The following is a 6,610-nucleotide window of genomic DNA, read 5'->3' on the forward strand; positions in this document are numbered from 1 at the left end:
TCACCCCTCCAGGCCGCTGCCTGATGGGGGTACCTCTCCCACAGAACGGAGACCCAAGGCCTTACTCCCAATCTGCCCTAACCCTGGGAGCCCCTGAGTCCCAGTCTGTCCTAACCCTGGGACAGCCAGGGTTGGGATGCTGAAACTTGGGTTTGCCTTCCAGTTCTGCCCCTCCCGATGCAGGGACAGCAGTGGGTCAGCCTCCACGTCCATCTCAGAGCCCACAGGCTCTGTCTGTCTGCTCTGTCCCACTATTCCCTGCCCTCCATCATGACTTGATCATATGACAGGGGCATGGCCTGTTTTTGCCTCTCAGCCCCACTGACCAGGAGTTCCTGGAGGGCAGGCTGGGGTTCCATTCAAGCCCAGGACCTGGAAGATACTAGGTACTCAGTGTTTGATGAATTAATGAATGAATGAGTGAGTGAGTGAATGTGTAACTAGGCAGTTAAAAATAACTGCCTAGTTATAATTAACTTCAAAATGCATTTATTTTTATTTTTTTGTTTGTTTTTGAGATGGAGTCTCGCTCTGTCGCCAGGCTGGAGGGCAGTGGCGCGATCTCAGCTCACTGCAACCTCCACCTCCCAGGTTCAAGTGACTCTCCTGACTCAGCCTCCTGAGTAGCTGAGATTATAGGTGCGTGAGCCGCTGTGCCCCACACCAAAATGCATTTTTAAATTTTCTTTATCTTTCTCTTGGGTTTCAAGATGTAACCTTGTAACAAATTGCAGAAGCCCCTTTTCCCTTAGCCTTGAAACAGACTCCGGGTCTCTCCCCTTTCTGCCTTCTATACTCCCCTCACATTTACCTAACTGCATGTTAGTATCCGATTATAAGCCTTCTTAAAAGCTCCAGGGCTGATCTTGAGACAGGCAGACCAAACCTGGAGATACAGCTGCAAAATTCCAGAGACGACCTCAAGACGGCTAATTAACAACCCGCCCATTCTTGAGATGTTGCCAGCCCATGCTCCAGGTGGGCTGGGACCCAAGATAGCCTCAGGAATAGGACACATAGATGTTGTACTCAGCACATTCCTGCATATACCTTCCTTATCAAGTTTTCTCTTTTCTTTTTTTTTTTGAGATGGGGTCTCGCCGTGTTGCCCAGGCTGGAGTGCAGTGGTGTGATCTCTGCTCACTGCAACCTCCACCTCCTGGGCTCAAGTGATGACCCCCCTGCCTCACCTGCTCCAAGTAGCTGGGACTACATGTGTGCACCAACACGCCCCGCTAATTTTTTTGTATTTTTGTAGAGACAGGGTCTCTCCATGTTGCCCAGGCTGGTCTTGAATGCCTGAGCTCAAGCGATTCGCCCACCTCGGCCTCCCAAAGTGCTGGGATTACAGGCATGAGCCACCACCCCTGGCCAGTTTTTCCTTTCTAAACCCTTGCTTTCCCCCTCCAAATTTGAAGTGGTTGCTTTGGATGGGAGTCCGGCCACTTCCCCATTACTAGTTTTGGGAGTTCTGAGTAACAAGATCACTTTCTTCGTTTTTTTTGAGACAGAGTTTCGCTCTTGTTGCCCAGGCTGGAATGCAATGGCAGGATCTCAGTTCACGGCAACCTCCGCCTCCCAGGTTCAAGCGATTCTCCTGTCTCAGCCTCCCAAGTAGCTGGGATTACAGGCATGCGCCACCACACCCAGCTAATTTTGTATTTTTAGTAGAGACGGGGTTTTGCCATGTTGGCCAGGCTGGTTTCGAACCCCTGACCTGAGGTGATCCACCCGCCTCGGCCTCCCAAAGTGCTGGAATTATAGGCATAAGCCATCGTGCCTGGCCAAAATCACTTTCTTTCTGCCAGACCTCTCACTCTTGTAAATTGGACTCTGTGGGCATCCGGACCTGTGTTTGGTTACAAATGAAGTGAGCCTTCTTCAAAAGTCAGCTCACATGTGGCTTTCTACCTATAAGTGGTTTTGTCAGAGGCATGGAAACCAGAGCAACTCCCATCTTTAATAGGACCTGGGTAAAATGAGGCTGAGACCTACTTACTGGGCTGCATTCCCAGATGGTTAAGGGATTCTAAGTCACAGGGTGAGATAGAATCTGTATCAGCACAAGATACAGATCATAAAGACCCTGCTGATTAAGCAGGTTGCAGTAAAGAAGCCAGTCAAAACCCACTAAAACTGCCGGGCACAGTGGCTCACGCCTGTAATCCCAGCACTTTGGGAGGCCGAGGTGGGCAGATCACAAGGTCAGGAGATTGAGACCATCCTGGCTAACACGGTGAAACCCCGTCTCTACTAAAAATACAAAAAATTAGCCGGGGGTGGTGGCAGGCGCCTGTAGTCCGAGCTACTTGGGAGGCTGAGGCAGGAGAGTGGCATGAACCTGGGAGGCGGAGCTTGCAGTGAGCCGAGATCTCCCCTCTGCACTCCAGCCTGGGAGACAGAGCGAGACTCTGTCTCAAAAAAACCATACCAAAACAAACAAACAAAAAAACCCCACCAAAACCAAGATGGCAATGAGAGTGACCTCTGGTCGTTCTCATGACTACACTCCCACCAATCCATAACAGTTTACAAATGCAATGGCAACGTCAGGAAGTTACCCTATATGGTCTAAAAAGGGGAGGCATGAATAACCAACCCCTTGTTTAGCATATAATTAAGACATAACCAGCTGGGCGTGGTGGCTCCTGCCTATAATCCCAGCACTTTGGAAGGCCAAGGCTAGTGGATCACTTGTGGTCAGGAGTTCGAGACCAGTCTGGCCAAAATGGTGAAACCCCATCTTTACTAAAAATACAAAACTTAGCTGGGTGTGGTGGCAGGCGCCTGTAGTCCCAGCTACTCGGGAAGCTGAGGCAGGAGAATCGCTTGAACCCGCGAGGCGGAGGCTGCAGTGATCTGAGATCATACCATTGCACTCTAGCCTGGGCAGCAGAGTGAGACTCCATCTCAAAAAAAGAAAAAAAGAAAGAAAAAAAACCATACAAATGTGCAACCAGCAGCCCTTGGGGCTGCTCTGTCTACGGAGTAGCCGTTCTTTATTCCTTTACTTTTTTTTTTTTTTTTTCTTGAGGAGTCTCACTCGGTTGCCCCAGGCTAGAGTGCAGTGGAGAGATCTCGGCTCACTGCAACCTCTGCCTCCCAGGTTCAAGCAGTTCTCCTGCCTCAGCCTCCTGAGTAGCTGGGACTATAAGCACGCATCACCATGCCTGGCTGTTTTTTGTATTTTCACTAGAGACGTGGTTTCACCATGTTGGCCAGGCTGGTCTCAAACTCCTGACCTCAAGTGATCCGCCAGCCACAGCCTCCCAAAGTGCAGGGATTACAGGCATGAGCCATTGTGCTCAGCTCCTTTACTTTCTTAATAAACTTGCTTTCACTTTATGGACTCGCCCTGAATTCTTTCTTCCGGGAGATCCAAGAACCCTCTCTTGTGTCTGGATCGGGACCCCTTTCTTGTTAACAGTTTCTTTTTTTTTTTTTTTTTTCTTCAGACGGAGTCTCCTCTGTCGCCCAGGCTGGAGTGCAGTGGCGCGACCTCGGCTCACTGCAAGCTCCGCCTCCCAGGTTCACACCATTCTCCTGCCTCAGCCTCCCGAGTAGCTGGGACTACAGGTGCCCGCCACCACACCCGGCTAATTTTTTGTATTTTTTAGTAGAGACGGGGTTTCACCCTGTTAGCCAGGGTGGTCTAGATCTCCTGACCTTGTGATCCACCCACCTCGGCTCCCAAAGTGCTGGGATTACAGGCTTGAGCCACCACGCCCAACCAATCCTGTTAACAGTTTCAACCCCCTTTTTGGTCTCTTAAAACAGACAGGCTCCCCACATGAAACATTCAGGGTCTAGTCCTCACTTGAGCTTAGTTCAACCCTTGAAGCAGGTGAGCTGGCTACTGTTCCTGGTCCACAGATGAAGGGACTGGCGTTAGGGGGACTGGGGGGTCAAGAGCTGTAATCACTGATGTGAGGCAGATTGATTCACAGCACAAAAGGCACATAGGTTCATCAGGGGGGCATGCATGGGAGCACTCACAATGAAGACCCAACCTCCCAATGCGGTGCAGAAACTTCCAAACCACCTTGAGGCTGCAGAAAGAATGGGGGCTTAGATCCTGGTAAAATGGGAAGGGAGGAGAAGAGAGGAATTCTGTTGTGGGGCAATAAATGACTGCCAGGGAGAAGGATTAAATGGGGAACCAATATTAACTTTTTTTTTTTTTTTGCATATTACTAGAGATGGAGTTTCACCATGTTGGCCATGATGGTCTTGATTGTCTGACCTCGTGATCCGCCCACCTCAGCCTCCCAAAGTGCTGGGATTATAGGCACTGAGCCCGGCCTCTGAGATTAATTTCTAAATCGTTCTCTTTGGAATTTAAACGACCCCTGGAGACAGTCATTGTCTTGGAAAGAATGTGTTCATGGGCGGGCGAGGTGGCTCATGCCTGTAATCCCAGCACTTTGGGAGGCTGAGGCAGGCAGATCACGAGGTCAGGAGCTCCAGACCAGCCTGGCCAACATGGTGAAACCCCGTCTCTATTAAAAATACAAAAATTAACCAGCTGTGGTGGCACGTGCCTGTAATCCCAGCTACTCAGGAGGCTGAGGCAGGAGAATCGCTTGAACCCGGGAGGTTGAAGTTGCAGTACGCTGAGATCGAGCCACTGCACTCCAGCCTGGGTGACAGGGTGAGACTCGGTCTCAAAAAAAAAAATAAAGAATCTGTTCAGGTGTGGCTGCATTTTTGGATAATGACATAACAGGGAGGGAAAAATGTCAGGCCTCTGAGCCCAAGCTAAGCCATCATATCCACTGTGACCTGCAGGTATACATCCGGATGGCCTGAAGCAACTGAAGATCCACAAAAGAAGTGAAAATAGCCTTAACTGCTGACATTCCACCATTGTGGTTTGTTTCTGCCCCACTCAACTGATCAATGTACTTTGTAATCTCCCCACCCTTAAGAAGGTTCTTTGTAATCTCCCCACCCTTAAGAAGGTTCTTTGTAATCTCCCCACCCTTAAGAAGGTTCTTTGTAGTCTCTCCACCCTTAAGAAGGTTCTTTGTTATTCTCCCCACCCTTGAGAATGTACTTTGTGAGATCCACCCGCTGCCTGCAAAAAGTTAGGAGTTGCTCCTAACTCCACCGCCTATCCCCAAACCTGTAAGAACTAATGATAATCCCACCACCCTTTGCTGACTCTCCTTTCGGACTCAGCCCGCCTGCATCCAGGTGAAATATGAAATAAACAGCCTTGTTGCTCGCACAAAAGCCTGTTTGTTTGGTGGTCTCTTAACAGGGACGTGCATGACAAAAAGAACAGCTGTTCTTGGCGGGTGAGTCCCATCTTTAGGTAGATGGGGCGGGGGGGAAGCTCTTCCTGCATTGCCGATCTCTCAGGGTTGTTAATTTTTATTTATTTATTTATTTATTTATTTATTTATTTATTCATTCATTCATTCATTCATTCATTCATTCATTACGAGTCTCCTCTGTCGCCCAGGCTGGAGTGCAGTGGCGCGATCTCGGCTCACTGCAAGCTCCGCCTCCCGGGTTCACGCCATTCTTCCGCCTCAGCCTCCCAAGTAGCTGTGACTACAGGCGCCCGTTACCTCATCCGGATAATTTTTTGCATTTTTAGTAGAGACGGGGTTTCACCGTATTAGCCAGGATGGTCTCGATCTCCTGACCATGTGATCCGCCCGCCTCGGCTTCCCAAAGAGCTGGGATTACAGGTGTGAGCCATTGCGCCCAGCCATTATTTTTATTTTTATTTTTTTGAGACGGAGTTTCACTTTTGTTGCCAGGTTGGAGTGCAATGGCATGATCTCAGCTCACTGCAACCTCCACCTCCGGGGTTCAAGTGATTCTCCTGCCTCAGCCTCCGGAGTAGCTGGGATTACAGGCCTGGGCCACTACCCTCAGCTAATTTTTTTTTTTTTTTCTTTGAGACGGTCTCGCTCAGTCGCCCAGGCTGGAGTGCAGTGGCTCGATCTCCGCTCACTGCAAGCTCCGCCTCCCGGGTTCACGCCATTCTCCTGCCTCAGCCTCCCGAGTAGCTGGGACTACAGGCACCCACCACCACGCCCGGCTAATTTTTTTGTATTTTTAGTAGAAACGGGGTTTCACCGTGTTAGCCAGGATGGTCGTGATCTGATCTTATGATCTGCCCGCCTCGGCCTCCCAAAGTGCTGGAATTACAGGCGTGAGCCAGCGCGCCCGGCCACTCAGCTAATTTTTGTATTTTTAGCAGAGACGGCGGTTTCACCATCTTGGTCAGGCTGGTCTCGAACTCCTGACCTCAGTTGATCCACCTGCCTCAGCCTCCCAAAGTGGTGAGATCAAGAGTGAGCCACGGCACCCGGCCTAAGGGTTTTTAATTCAAATGTTCATTATAGCAGGGAGTCATATTTTGGGGTATGATATTTTGATTTCCTTCAGTGGGGACGTCACAACTCAGAACCTCCCCCTACCTGGCTCCTCAAGCTTGGGCAATAAGCTTTGCAGGGGGTGGGCTGATGCCAGGGAGTCCGGAAGCCGGAAAGGCAATTGGTTTATAGTGGATCAGGGTGGAGAGGGCACACCGGGCAGAGGGAACATCTTGTACAAAGGCCGGGGGGTAAGAGCAGCCGTGCAGGGAAAGATG

The sequence above is a fragment of the Gorilla gorilla genome, chromosome 23, assembly GCF_029281585.2.
Source record: "Gorilla gorilla gorilla isolate KB3781 chromosome 23, NHGRI_mGorGor1-v2.1_pri, whole genome shotgun sequence".
Lineage (NCBI taxonomy): Eukaryota > Metazoa > Chordata > Mammalia > Primates > Hominidae > Gorilla > Gorilla gorilla.